Raw genomic sequence first — 15196 nt, forward strand, 5'->3', positions numbered from 1 at the left:
TTTTTGTAGCAGCTATGAACCAGCTTGCCTATGTTTGTCATTAAATAATCTATAAAAAAATGTTTGTTCATACAATATAAATATACCCATCAGCTTTTAGCTGTTTTCCAGTTTTTATTGTTTGTAGAGAAAAGCCAAATGAATAACAAAGCCATTTGGAAGAGTCTGACTCTACTCCTCAGCCTGTCACACTCACACTGTAGATTAAGGGCTAACAGGATTGGTCACTCATGCAAAAACTATGCTCTTCCAATGTTTTGAGGTGTTAGTTATCCTAAATTGCTGTTCTGAAATTTGATAAATTTCAGAATTACATGCCCAAAACCACTCAATAAGTAAAGTCCATGCCTAATAGCCCTGCTCCAGCTGTGCCAAAAGCCTGTGGCAGTCTTTCTACTATACCATGTTATTTGTGCAGTTAACTTTTAGGTTGTTTGTTTGTGCCAGTCCTTATCTTACTGATCTTTTTCAGGCCTTATTCTTTCCTAATTTGGGTGCTTTTGCAACTTAAAGACACTAAAAAATATATTCTTTCCCATCTTGTTTCCCTACCAACAAAAAAGAGAAAGAACATATTTTTATTTAAAGAATTCTGTTAGTTCATGTAAACATTACTTAGATGAGAGCTAAATGTAGGGAGATTTCAGGAAGAGGCAGAAGAATTTAAAACGGCAACAAGGAAGCAACAAGAAGTGTGTGTTTTTGACATTTTGATGCAAACTCAGAATGCAGAATTGATTTGTGCTAAGCTTTGTAGGGAAATCCTTGGCTTTAGTGGGTAACATGTAAACACTGTTTAGGATTAGACTGAATTATGGTTACAACCGTGTAGAGGAGTTGTCCTGTGCCAAGAATCAGTGATCTTGGCTTCCAGTTGCCTCTTATCTCTTTGATATGTAGTACTTGAGTCTCTTCAGATCAAGGATGGCCTTTGGAATAAAGTGCCTTTTTCTTTTCTCTGCCAGACTGAGAGCAGTTCCAAAATTGGATTTATGACTATAAATGTCGGAATTATGGCAATATGTGATGTACACCCACCAAAAGTTTTTTGGAAAAATATAGGGGTAAACAGCACCTAATTCTAGTATGCATTCTAGAATACTGTTTGAAAATGCAAAATAAACACTATTTTTTCTGCAGAACTCAGAGTACTGCAAAAATCTGCCTTCCTCCCACAGCCCTGCTATGAGGTAGATATACTAAAGCAATTGAAAACCCATCTAGTTACTCTTGTTGTCTTTTAATAGACCACAATGACAGGTACTGAACAATTAATTGCTGGTAAGAAAAGGAGATACAAAAATTCAACTCAGGGTCTCTTTTAGTTTTTAACCTAAGATTCCTGTCTCAGAGTTTGATTTTCTAAATTAAGAAGCATTTTAAGTCTGGTGATCCCAGTAAATCATGAGGCTAAGGCAATAGGATTGCAAGTTTGAGGCCAGCCTCAGCAACTTAGCAAGACCCTGTCTCAAAATATAAATGACTGTGTGTGTAAGTCACAGAAATAGAGTGCCTCTGGGTTCAATCTCCAGGATCCCCACCCCACCACATACAACATTTAAAACACATACTGATGATAGATGAAGATTTTGAACATAATTGGGAAAACAATCTGAAAAGACTATACTTATAATCTACCCATAAAAGTTAACATCTAGCAAGTCTTACTTGTTTAGGAATGAAGAAATAAAACTCAAGATATAAGATAAATTTATATACAGCATCTCTAAGGAAAAAAAGTTGTTGTCAATAGCACAATGGAAGTGAGTTGCTGATGTGGCTCCCAAAAGATCTGGAGCTGAAAACCACAGTGCCTAGCACAGTTCTGTTCACTGTGAGCCTCCTTACAAGAGGTGGGTAGCTAGGCTGGGGGTGGGAGTCAGTGGGAGAACATATGCCTTGCAAGCAGAAGACCCTGAGTTCCATCCCCAGCATTGGGGTGAGGAGAGGGGGAATGTGGGTAACTAGCCAGGGACCAGGAAGTGGTTCAGAACAGTATTGGAAACTGACATAATAATGTGGAAGAATAAGGTTTTACATTATATTTTAATGCAAACAACTAATTATTAAAAGAAAAGTAAAGGAAGATACAAGGTTTTATACAGAATATTTTAATTTCTAACAGATTAGTGAAATCCAGTTATGTTAATATTCATAGCTTCTATAAACAAATTCATTTCAATTTTGGGTGAGCTAACAAAAATATTTTGTACCTCATATTCATATTTTACAACAGATAGTCTCAGGATTGCAGCTACTATTGTTGAGAAATAACTATTAACGAATAACTCCGTGTATGATAGGAACACTCGTTGTCCTTTTTTAGGCAACAGATTTAGGAATTTATAATGACCAGACACAGAGTAAGTGTAGAGTTAACCTAAATTTCATGGTAATCAGTGGGTAAGATATTCTCTAACCATTTCCCTTATATTCCTCCTCATTGCCCAAGAAAAGGATAATAACTATTTCAGTAGTTTACCTTTGTGAAGAGTCTTTTTAAAATTTCCATTAACACTATTTAAGATTGTGACTGATTACAACTACCATTTTAACTAGACTGTGAGATTATTTGGGGTTTATAAGAATTGTAATAATAATGGTTTCCCTGTAATATGGGTATTAATACTATACCATTTTAGAGATGAGAAAACAGAGAGTTTAAATAAACTGCCCAAGGTCACATAGTACCAGAACTAAACCCAAGTCTGTCTGGCTTTATAGCTCTCTGTCAATATCTGGAAGACCACCCATGGTCTTTCGTGGTAAGGAAGAACTCGTTATTCATTACAGCTGTCTCAAGGTGGCTGTCCTGGAGGGGCAGAACGCCTAGCTAAATTTGAACTTTAGATAAATGTTGAAAAAACATTTGTATATGTCCTAAATATTGCCAAAGATTATTCATTGTTTATCTGAAATCAAATTTGTGTATTTTTATTTGCTTTATCTGGCAGCCCTACTTGAGAAAGAATGTTCCCCAGTGCTGGTTATCCAGAACACTATATGGAAATGTGGTCTTGATGATCTGAGAGTCAGAGGGTGGAACTGGGGTCTTTCTAAGGGTTCAGGTTCATCATCTTCATGGGTATCTCATTTGAGTCCAGAGCTGAGCTAGGCACGGAGGGAAAATGAATGACTCTATAGCTTTTGACTTTGGGAAATAGTAGTTTTTATACTGTTATTCCATTTTCTTTATTTCTTATTCTTTTGGAAGAATCATCTCACTGCTCACCAGCCCCTGGTAGTTACATAAAGACAGCAGAGGATGCAAAAAAGGAGAATGTTTTGCTCTCCATTCAGCTTTCTTGAACTGTTTTGCTGGTAGAGATCCTCGGAAACATATCTATCTGGGGAACTGAGTTCCTATCAGGGATTCTGGAATTTTCACCACCAAGATGCAACATGCCCAATATATTTTGTATTTTGTTTGCAAAAGGCGGCCTGGGAGTATCATTTCTAGAGATGGGATTTAGGATAAATTACTTCTGGAAGAGCCTCAAAATCTCTAAATTACACTGACAATAAGTTAAAAGTTGGTCCACTTCGAAGTTTATGAAACCATTACTTGGGGAACATTTCTCAATGTTGCTGAATAAAACACTTCAAGAGAATTCTTTTTGGTGTTTTTGTTTTCCTTTTTTGTGATGCTGGGGATTGAACTAGTGCATGCTAAGCACTCATTCTACTACTGAGCTACCTCCCCATCCCCCAGAGAATTCTTTAATGGATGTCTTTTAGCACACGATATTAATGACCTGTCACATGAAATCCATAAGAAGTGGCTCCATGCTGGTAATGGACAAATAACGAAAATTCAACTGTGTCCCCTTCCAAATTTGGTTCTCCCATGCAGTGTGATCTGTTTACTGGAGACTGTTGTTAAGAATGTAAATACAACCTGCCTGAGTGCCAGAACAGAATGAGACTGCCTAGAGCATGAAAATAAGCCATGCATGTGTTCAGTGGCAGCGATATTTCTGCAGACATATTTTTAGGTTACAATTATAAGAAATACTTGAAAATGCCCCTAGACAGGCAGGGAACAAACACATGATTTCTTTGTGAAACCAGTATATAAGAGTAAGACCCAGTTTTTAAAAATGTTTTCTTTCTTTTTTTTTTTTTAAACTGGTAGAAACCTGTCTTTGTTCAAAATAAGTTTCTGTTATGTTCCCTACCCAGACTGAAACAGATGAAGTCTGGAAATCGCAAGAGAATTTTTAAAAACTTAATGTAAGAGTGGGGACAATGTTTCAGGAAGCATGCAGGAAAAAAAATGAATTTTAAAAAAATGTCTGCTCATCCTAAAAGGACACAAAACCAGAAGACAAACTGGTGAAAGTATTGCCATTTTAAGAGTGAAGGGCACAATTTTCTTAATGGACATAAAATTACAATTCATATTATAAGACTATAAGTGAGTCTTGGTACTGAAATTTGAGGGTAAGAGGTCACATTTCTTCCCTAGCGGTTTGGTAAATGGAGAAAAATCTGGTTTCCACACCATGTTGGTGAGAACACAGGTGCAGACCTCAGACACAGTTGCAAGGAGTTCAAATTGAAGTGGCCTTTTTAGGAGACAATTTGGCAACAGTTATCAGAGCTTTAAGTGTAAATACCTTTTCATCTGGAAGTACTATTTCTGGAAATGCATCCCAACAAGAATGGGTATGCGTGCTACCCTAGAACAATTTTCCAGGAAAAATAATATTCCCCTCACGAGATCCACATTGCTTTGTCAGCTAAAGACCCAAGTGTTGAATTAGCATTGCCATGGGGATGGAATAGAGAAAGCTGCAGAGCCTAGAAAAATATCCTTGTTTTCAAGCCTGCAAGGACACTTGGTCAAGCTGTGTCCAGGAGTCCAGAGCAAGAATATAATTTGAAAATTCAATTTCCAAAAAGAGAGCTGCTCCATCACCATGTTAGTTGGGAAACTGTATTTCCATTGAGGGGACTGAGACCTCTATACACAATGTTTCCTCTTAAAAAAGTGGCATTTGAGACGCTCCAGCATTCTTCCTCTATGTAGGATCCCAACATTCAAGTCCCCTTTTGCTCTTTCTCGACTGAGCCCTCTGTTCCCTGCTCCTCCAGGTTGACCAGGCTGGACTTCATTCCTGGGTCCCTTCATATGTACCATGGAGTTCTCCAAGTCCCGCTCCTGACCTCACAATTCCTCCATCCTCAGTAAGAGGTTGGGCCTGTTAGTCCCACAACAGGGGGGCTGCTCCACTGTCTCTACTTTGGAATTCTTGGGCTCTTGCACCCTGTCTCCTAGAAGCATTTTCACTTTAATCTCCCATTTGTCTCTGCCAGATACAAATGGGAGCCACAGATACTTGGAATGAAGCCACTGTTGGTGTGTCCATTAAATCCTAGGCCCTTGAACAGGCTCAGGGCCTCTTCCACTCCTCAGCTTATTTTTTATTATCTTATTTTCAATAGGCTGCACAGTTACGTAGTTCAGATGTCAAAACTATAAATAAGATATACCCCAAAAGTCACCGTCCCATCTCCTCCATACCTTTTCATTTTCTATTTGTTCTTCTGATGTTGATACAAAATATGTGTATATATAATAAAGCAAGGCAAAACACAGATTATACTACTTTATTCCTTTTTTAACCCTCAAATATTTGAAAATGACAAAAGCTATACTACATCTTGATTTTTGCATCTAAAAAACATCAGGATTTATACATGTGATTTTCTCCCGAAAGATGTTTACCAGGTTGAACAGCTGTTCATATACCAGATTACCTTAACAAGAGCTGAGGAAATCAGATGAGAGAGCCCATAGTGTCTGCTTTTAATAGAACACAACAAAACGAAGTATTGAAAAAGGCAGAAAGAATTGCCTGAGGGAATCCTCCCCTCTCCCCTCCAGGCAGTTCAGCATGGAGAAAGGCTCCTCCACTTAGGGCCAGTCTAAGTACAGGCCCTAGACTGAAAACCCAGAAGAGGACCGCTATAGTGAAACCCAGTGCTTGTCAGTGCCCCCAACCTTTATCACCAGACCAGTACCTGGGGACTGAGCCACTGGAACTGCATTAGGTGTGTGGCTAATTCTTCTTTTAATTCTTGTGGATTCCTACCCAGAAGTGGAGTTACTGGTTCATAGGATAATTCTTTTTTTTTTTTTAATTTTTGAGGAAATTCTAAAGTGCTTTCCATGTGGTTGCAACATTTTATTTTGACACCGACAGTAAATCAGTTTTCCAAAATAGCTCTTGTCTGGGTTTGATCTTGTTTGTTTTTGATAGTAGCTATCCTAATGGGTGGGAGGCACCATTGTGGCTTTGATTTGCATTTCTCTAAAGATTACTAATGTTAAGAATCTTCTCATGTGCTTGCTTATTCATTATTTAGTTCATAGCCTTTGACTATTGCAGGCCTTGATTAATTTGCTGGCTTCTACTGCAATGGAAACATTTGGGCTCCCTTGGTTTCACCACATCTTTGTGTCAGTGTAACTCACATGTGATGATTTGTTTCTCTCCTCCTTCCAGCTGAGATGTTGAAAATCTTCACCTGCTTCTAGGTTACTTTCTGCCCTTCCTACTGCTGAGTCCTGGTATTTTCACAACTTAAACTCTTGTTGCTTTACTGTCTGACACACTCCTCCAGATTGAGCATACTGTTGGCACCATAGTAAAGGAGAGATAAGTCAGTAAGTTCTGGTCTGCTGAAAACATCTACTGTAACCGTCCCTGGAGGATGTTGCCTGGCTTACCTCCTTAGAGAAGCATAGTACTTCAACTCTCTACAACTCTTGTACCTAAGGATGATCTGACTAATCCGTGCTGATTTTCTCAATCTTTCTTTCTGAAATATGCCACAATTAGTGGCTCACAACTTTGGCTGCTTGTTGGCTTCAACTGGGGAGATTTTTAAAAGACTAACATCTGAGTCATACTCCCAAAGCTTTTGCTTAGTTTGTCCAATTGAAGCCTGAACACTGGGATTCTAATATGCAGCTAGGGTTATCTGCTGACTCAAATATTTGGAACAGCTAATTAACTTATTAAAGCATGTTATTAATTAAATCTTATTTACTCCCATCTATAACTTAAAAGGTTTCTCTCAATAGCATCCTCGATTGGACCTTTTTTGGGGGAATTAATCATGTTCAGCTCTCTGAGGTTTCATCCTCTGTTAATTATCTTTGCATTGCAGGATCCCTCCTGATCCAATCACAAATCCCATTTACTAATCCCAACTGTAAAGGGATTGTGCCTCTTTTTTTGTCTCTCTCTAGCCTGTCAGGAACAGAAGAAAATAAAATTTCTACCCTACTCTGGAGCCTGTTCTGCAAGCAGAAATATTCATTCACAAATATTAGGTTTGTTGGAAAACATTTAGAGCTTGATTTCTATAATTTTAGAATTTTACTAAAAGTTATATAAAGGTATTCTAGCTGACACTTGTTACATTAAGGACAAATAGGTAGCCAGAAAGGCAAGAAAATTACAACTCTAGCAATAAAATGAGTAGCAATGATAAAGGAGAAAGATTGGCACCTGAGAAAGGAAGTTTCTCTCTCTCTCTGGAAACTTCCTTCTCTTTATGTACCACTTTTAGAATCAATCTGTGGCTGGTATAATTCTCGTTTCTTAAACTCAGAGTGTTGTTAAAAGTCATCGAATTATTCCATCCTGAAGAGTTAAGCACAGTAAACGGTTCCTTAGTTTGTCATTTTTTAAGGGGTGTATGGATCTACTTAGGAGATCCCTTGGGAAGAAACCCTTCTCTCCAATGCCCCTGCTTTGCAGTCATGTGGAATGCTTTGTGGAAGTTATCTTTGCTTCAAGTCCCAACTGCAGAGTTATCTCATGCTGTGTGGATCAGACAAAGACAGAGGTACCATGGTAGACAAACCACTAGGGAACAACTCATCAGGCTAGACCTTTCCAAAGAGTCAGAAATCGATATGGTTCAGCCAAATCTGTAGTTAGTCAGCTAACTACAAGATGCAATTCACCTGCTATAACCAAAGCCCTTTAACTACCTTTCCCTGATGGGAATAAAGCATTATCATGACCTGCCTCACTTGTAATTTCTACCATGTTTGGTGAGGCTCCTCTCAGTGCCCTAACCTCATCAGAGTCCAGGAACCCTATTTGTAAGCATATCCACTGCCATCCAAATGCCAGCCTTCTTGCCTACTCCTGAGTCCACCATCACTGACCCTACAGGACACCCACAACACTTCTGGTCAGGCATACTCACCTGAGTTCCTATGTGCCCCCAAACATTTTCTGCCTATAGCTGAGTTTCTCCCCAGGACATGTCCCTGTGAGTCATCCTGGTACCAGCCCCAGCCTGTTTCTGGCCTTATTCAAGGTAGGTCTTCATGCTCATGCCAGGCTTTGGAGTTAGTAAAGAGCACCAATGTGGAGCAATTCTTCAGAGTTCAGGCTCAAATTATGTTCTGCTACCTGCTAATAGTGAACCCATCCCAGTCTCACTTTCTAGGGCACAGAAGATGAAAAAGAAAAGTAATTAACTTGTAGGATTTCTTTGAGGTCCAAAAGATACAATCCATGCAAAATGGTTGTCATGATACCTAGCACGTTGTGAGTGCTCAGTAAATACAACAGAAACTTTTCCAGGCTGGTCTCTTTGGCTCTGACAGGCCCAGGGGACTCTGCAGCAGCCTCTGTCACCTTAGGTCCTGCAGGTACTGAGAGATCCCTAGGGAGGAAGCCAGGACACATTGCAAGCTGGAAAATGAGTTATGATAATATATTAAAGAAAATTACATCATTAAAAAGTATCTTGCCAGGTATAGCAGCATATGACTGTAATCCCGGCTATTGAAGACAAGAAGATGGCAAGTTCCAGGAAACATAACAAACCTTGTCTCAAATGGATGGATGGATGGATGGATGGATAGATAGATAGACAGATAGATAGATAGATAGATAGGAATGGGGGTGTAGCCCAGTGATAGAGCATTTGCCTAACATATTTGAGGTCCTGGGTTCAACCCCCAGCACTACAAAAACAAAACAAAACAAAAAACAAAAACAAAAAACAGTAGCTTATTGGAGGTAGAACAAGATGGTGGCTGAGTATGATCCTTCCACTATGTCTCCTGAACCAAGTTGAACAGCAGCTGTTCATTCATACCCCAGATCACCTTCAGAAGAACTAAGGAAATCAAAGGGCTTGCTTTTAATATAACAAAACAAAAAGACATTGAAGAAGACAGAAAATGTTGCTGTATCAACCTTCCCCAACTCCAGGCAGTTCAGCATGGAGAAAGGCCCCATCTACTTGGGGGAGGAAGGGAGAATTAAGTACAGGTCTGGACTTGAAACCCTATACAAGGTCTGCTACAGTGAAACACAGTACTTGTCAATGTCCCACAACCGGTACCACCAGACCATACATATCTATGGACTGAGCAACTGGAACTGCATTAGATGTGTGGCTGGCTGCCTCCTCCACCCTTTCTCCAACCTTGGCTAGTAGAATGGGTGGAGGACGCCACCCACTGTGAAGCAGGGCATAAAAGCTAGCACAGGGCTTTGTCTTGGATCCCCAGCCCACTGCCAGACCTTCTATGGTAAGACTGAGTACCTGATAAAAGCTGAAGTCCCTTTATATGGGCCAGAGCTCACAAATGGATTCTCTAGACCAACCCAGCATCAGGTGGAGACCTGTGTGCCAGTAAGACAGACTTTAGTTGCTGCCCACATGCCTTGGAGTAGACCTGAGGGACTCCTGCCCTTCCCCCAAGTCTGTGTCAGCCCTGCAGCCTGAGACTCAGAAGCAACTCAGCTTCATGTCAGCCCTGGTTGTCAAGGTCCTGTCTCTTTCATCTGTCATGCAACCTGAAGCAGCACAACTACTTCCAGGCCATTGTTGCAGACAGGGCTCTAGAACTGCCCCAGCACCAGGCAGAGACCTGTACCCCAGCGGGAAAGACCTGTGTCTCAGCCTGAAATGTGTACCTCTGTGCACCCCAGAGACAGTGTAGGCTGTGAGACTCTGGCACAACCCAACTGAGCATCAGCATAGGTGGCCAAGGGTCTGCATTCACCAACTACCCAAGCTTGGGCAGCATAGCATGATGTATGAACCCATTTGCTGGGATAGGACAAGATAATAAAAGTTCTAGCTTTGCCCTGAAATTTAGCATTGGTTGTAGTGAGATCCAATACTGGGCAGATGCTAATGGTCCTCATTCTCAGGTCTACCTGTGAATGGATCTTCTGGAATAGCTCCAGTGCCAGGGAAATACACTGAACCCCAATCTACCAGGCTTTTATTCCAGCTACCATCACCTCTGGTGAGTCGCATAGTTCTGGAAGTCATAGTCAGAACAATCAGGCAAGAGAGAGAAATAAAACACATCCAAATTTGAAAAGAAGTCAAATTGTCACTGTTTGCAGATGACATGATCTTATACATGGAAAACCCTAAAATCTATCAAAATTATTTAAACTAAAAATGAATTCAGCAAAATTGCAGGATACAAAATTGACATATAAAAATCAGTAGCATTGCTATATGCCAATTAGTAAATTTTCTGAAATAGAAATCATAAAAAACAATCCCATTTACAATAGCAAGAAAAGCTATGATCAATAAAAGTGGTGAAAGTTGGCACTCTTGTTTTGTTACAGACCTTAGAGAGAAAGCTTCAACTTGTCCCTATTCAGTATCATGTTAGCTATTGGCTTATTGTAATGACTTTATTATATGTTGAGGTACCTGCTATTTCTGTAGCACTATCTAGTAATTACTGTATACAATTAGAATCCTGAACAAAGATATTGACTCATCAAAACATATTTCAGTTATGCTTATTTATTTATTTATTGAATTAGCAAAGCCTACATAGTATAGCTCTAACATTTCTTTTTTGTTTTGTCTTTTTGGTACTAGGGGTTGAACCACTGAGCTACATCCTCAGCCATTTTTGTATTTTTTTATTTAAACAGGATCTCACTGAGTTTCTTAGGGCCTTGCTAAATTGCTGAGACCGTCATTAAACTTGCAATCCTCCTGCATCAGTCTTGCGAGCTGCTAGGATTATAGGCATGTGCTACTATGCCCAGCTACCTATAGGTTTTATAAGTATTTTTAACCTAAAATGTTATTAGAACCAAATGATTCAATATATTAAACTATTTTATATCCAGGGAAATTTATTTTATTCAAGATTTTTGCTGTCTGTGAAGTTGGTTTGAAGTTTTCTGTAATATTTTCAGAAACTTTCATAACAGTGTAATTACAGTGTGTATGACTTGCACATTTACCTCCCAAAATTTCACACTTAAGTGTCATACATAAATGACAGAACAATATCAAAGAGCAGTGTAAGATTATTGGGAAAACAGGCTCTGAGGTGCTCCTTGTCTTTAACAGTGAAGCCATTTCTGTCAAACCTACATGGCAGTTTTTCCAAACATGTGTTCTGCAAATCATTAATACACATAGATATACCTTCTATACAAAAGGTGTTCCATTGTAAAATAAATTTGGAAAATATGCTGCCTGTTATAATTCCTTGCTCATACTCTTCTGTGTAATGAATGCTCTCAGATGGCCCACTGACCTGAGACGTGTAACATCTGTTGAAATTGTCTAATCCTTCTTTCCCAAAATTTCACACTTTGGAAAATGCTGGGATATGTGTAAGCATTGACAAGAGGAGAGACAGATGCAATAATCAGACTGTGCATAAAATTATAAGAAACAGAGGCCAAAGTAGCCTAAGCAAAGTGACTTTTGCTCAGGAAAAACAAAGCTTTTCTTCTTTTGCATTTGAGGGTCTATCTACATGGGTAAATACAGCAAAAAGCATGAAGAAATATATATATATATATATATATATATATATATATATATATAATTTTTACCATTAGATATATATTGTCATGCCTAATAACAGACATTTACATAATAAATCATACTTATCATTTTGCAGGGCAATCATGTATGTACATAAACTTTTACTTAATCTTTATATTGACCCCATGGTATGAAGTATTTGAGCCTATGTTTTGACATAGTGAAGCTGAGTGTTAGAATGATTAGGGACTGGACTTAGGACGTGATGACATATAGCAAGGAAAAGATAGGGATTACAGGACTACAAATAAAGGCTGCCTCTAAGTAAGTTTGGGGAGGTACTTTCAACAGTTGACCATTCTAAAACACTGAGTACAAATACTCATTTACCTTAGATTTCATCTGGCTTGCCAAATCTATTTGCTTATAAGGTCTTTTGTTATTTTTATATATTTATTTCCTATCAACTTTCTATGAAACATACTTTGAAAAACAGCTCTCCTGAATCATTGATTTCTCCCTTGCCAAAGACAAAAAATCATGTCCAGGGCCTGTACACATAAATTTGTGGCCTATAAGTCAGACTGCATTGAATAGAAATCAAAAGAATTCCTGGAGCTGGATTAAGGTTTACCTTCATGGTTTATATAAAGAAAATCCTTGCTACATAACTAGTACCAATAACGATCTCCTTCTCCAGTGCAATTGCCCAAATTACTTGGGTGTGACTTAGCTCATAGAGGTTTTTCTCTTATATGTGATTTCCAAGAATTAAGCCAGGTTGATGCCTGCCATGGGTTGCTCAAAGTATTTGGAATCTTATGCACCTTCTGAAAAATAAGTGGGGCACATGGGCCAAACTTTAAAATGAATATTCCAGATGAAAAAAAAAAGATAACCATACACAGATGTTAATTCAGCAAATGCACCTCATCTGGTGCCACTGCAATTGCACATTCAGTTTTTGGTGGGCCAATATAGGGATGATTTAAAGTCTTCTCGACCCCAGTGAAGGAGACAAGGGCCCTTTGTTGGGGGAGAGACCTGCTTCTTTGAGTTGCTATTTTAATTAGAGCAGTCTCCAATCAGTCTAAAGAAAGTCGTTAACAAGCACGTTGGAGGATAATTCCAGGAAGGAATCCTGGGCACATCTGAGAAAATGCAAACACACAAAGTCACTTGAACCACAATTTCCTCGATGAAGGCATTTCTTTTTAAGGAGGAAAAAGTTAATGCCATTTAATTATTTTCTTGATTGAAACTTCCCTCTACTGAGTGACTAACTGAAGAGATGAAAGGTATTTGGAGGAAATATTTACATGCCTTATCATTTAAATGTTTTAAAATAAAAATCTATAGATCTGTCATTTCCACTGTTCTTTTTAGATTTTCTTTCCCATTCAGAGCTGACAAAGATAGTCAAGGCACTTTAGTAAGTCCTTCAACTTCTGCAAGCCTCAGTTTTCTCATACCTAAAATATGAGGATTGGCCCAGAATGTGTTTAGGGTCCCTTTGGCTCTATGATTTTAATGCAGTTCCTGGCCCACGGTAGATACTGGATAAATAATTGTTGAAAAATTCTGGATACTTAATCACATATTTTGACCTTTACCAACACAATATTCTGCTGTCTGGAAGACTTAGGTTAATACCCTGGCTCCGTGATTTATTATTCCTGTGAACTTGAACAAGTTAGCTTGTCCAAGGCTTTGTGGCCAAATCTATTATGTGAGTAAGAAAGTGTCCATCTCATTAGGTTAGTAAAGGATGAGATATGAGATGGCTTCTATAGTGCTCTCTGCAATGTCTTTTTACAGAGCAAGTGTGCACCCAGTAGTTGCCAGCATTGTCACAGCACACACCTGTAATCCCAGCTGCACCAGAGGCTGGAGGGGAAAGTAAGATCACAAGCTCAAAGCCAGCCTGAGCAACTTGGCGAGAACCTAATTTCAAAATAAAAAAGGCTGGGATGTAGTTCAGTGGTAAAGTGCATCTCAAAGTACCACTAAATAAATAAATAAATAGGTACTTAAAAGAAATAAATATCAATAACAGTAGCTTGATGATTTTCTTAGTGCTAGAACAATTCTTTTTATGAGAGTTTGTCAGCCTCCCATGGCATCCATTATACTGGAATTATAATTTGTGACATTATACAGTCACAATTTTCTGTATCTCCATGCTCATAGGTCCTAGAATATCATTAGCCTCATGCATGCTCCCAAGTTCTACTCTCCCCCTGATTGCAAACTGCCTAACCTTTATTTACTTATTTATATTTTGTACTTGGGGATTGAACCCAGAGGCCCTTTACCACTGAGCTACATCCCCAGAACTTTTTTTATCTTTTATTTTGAGACAAGGTCCAAGTTGCTGAAGCTGGCCTTGAACTTAGGATCCTTCTTTCTCAGTCTCTCAACGTGCTGGGATTACAGGCATGCATCCCTGCTGTGCCTGCTTGATCATCTTGACCTTTACTCTGTTATTCACGATCCTCTCCTAAGCACCTAAGCACAAAATATGTAGACAATAAATATGTGTTGAGTAAACACATGAAGAAAGTCAAGTTTTTACTGCATGTCAGGTTTTAAGAAAACTTGGTCCCAGATGGATTTCTCAAAATATAGTGATAGCCAATTCCCAGCTATTCCCATCATTAGAGCAGTTCCAGGGTGTGGATTACCCAAAGAACATGTTGTAAGGACTCTAGACTCCCCATACATGCATGTGTTGGGAAATGGTTGCTGTGTTGGGGAATGAAACCACATTTTAAAATCTGACTCAGAAACAAAGAGTCGGTTTTTTAAAAGTTCTCTATAGCCTTCATTGCATATGGCACAGCAGTAGGTCTTTCTGTCTAATGTAGAGTCTATTCTTACCCTTCCATTAAATAACTAAAGACTGATAAACATTTGAGCTTCAAAGACTTGCCTCATGTTATAAAGTCAAACAGAGAAAATCTAAAAGTCATTAAAATAATCACTTGCATGAAACTTGATTCTGTATCATTTGTAGACAGCCAAGACCACTGCTGTGCTTTAATATGAATATGCTGAGGCTGAAATAGTATCTGAGATTTAACTGCAAAATTTGATTTATTTAAAAAAAAATAAGATCTTCCTTCCCTTTGGCAAAGAGAAGAAATTTCACTTATCTGTAAAGTCTGTCTCTGATGGTCGTTAAGCCTGATGTTTTCTGAGAAGGTGAACTATCTTTATTGGCTTAAAATCACCTGAAAGCTCTTTTAATCTCTGTGTTTAATAAATCTCCATTCTTTGGAGATTACACTATGAGGTAAATTTATCTGAAGCTAATTCCAAAAGAACACATTTTGGCTTGTTTCATCTTTAATGTAATAAATAACTTAAAAAGATACTTACCCCTGCT

The sequence above is a fragment of the Ictidomys tridecemlineatus genome, chromosome 8 (genome assembly GCF_052094955.1).
Source record: "Ictidomys tridecemlineatus isolate mIctTri1 chromosome 8, mIctTri1.hap1, whole genome shotgun sequence".
NCBI classification, from domain to species: Eukaryota; Metazoa; Chordata; class Mammalia; order Rodentia; family Sciuridae; genus Ictidomys; species Ictidomys tridecemlineatus.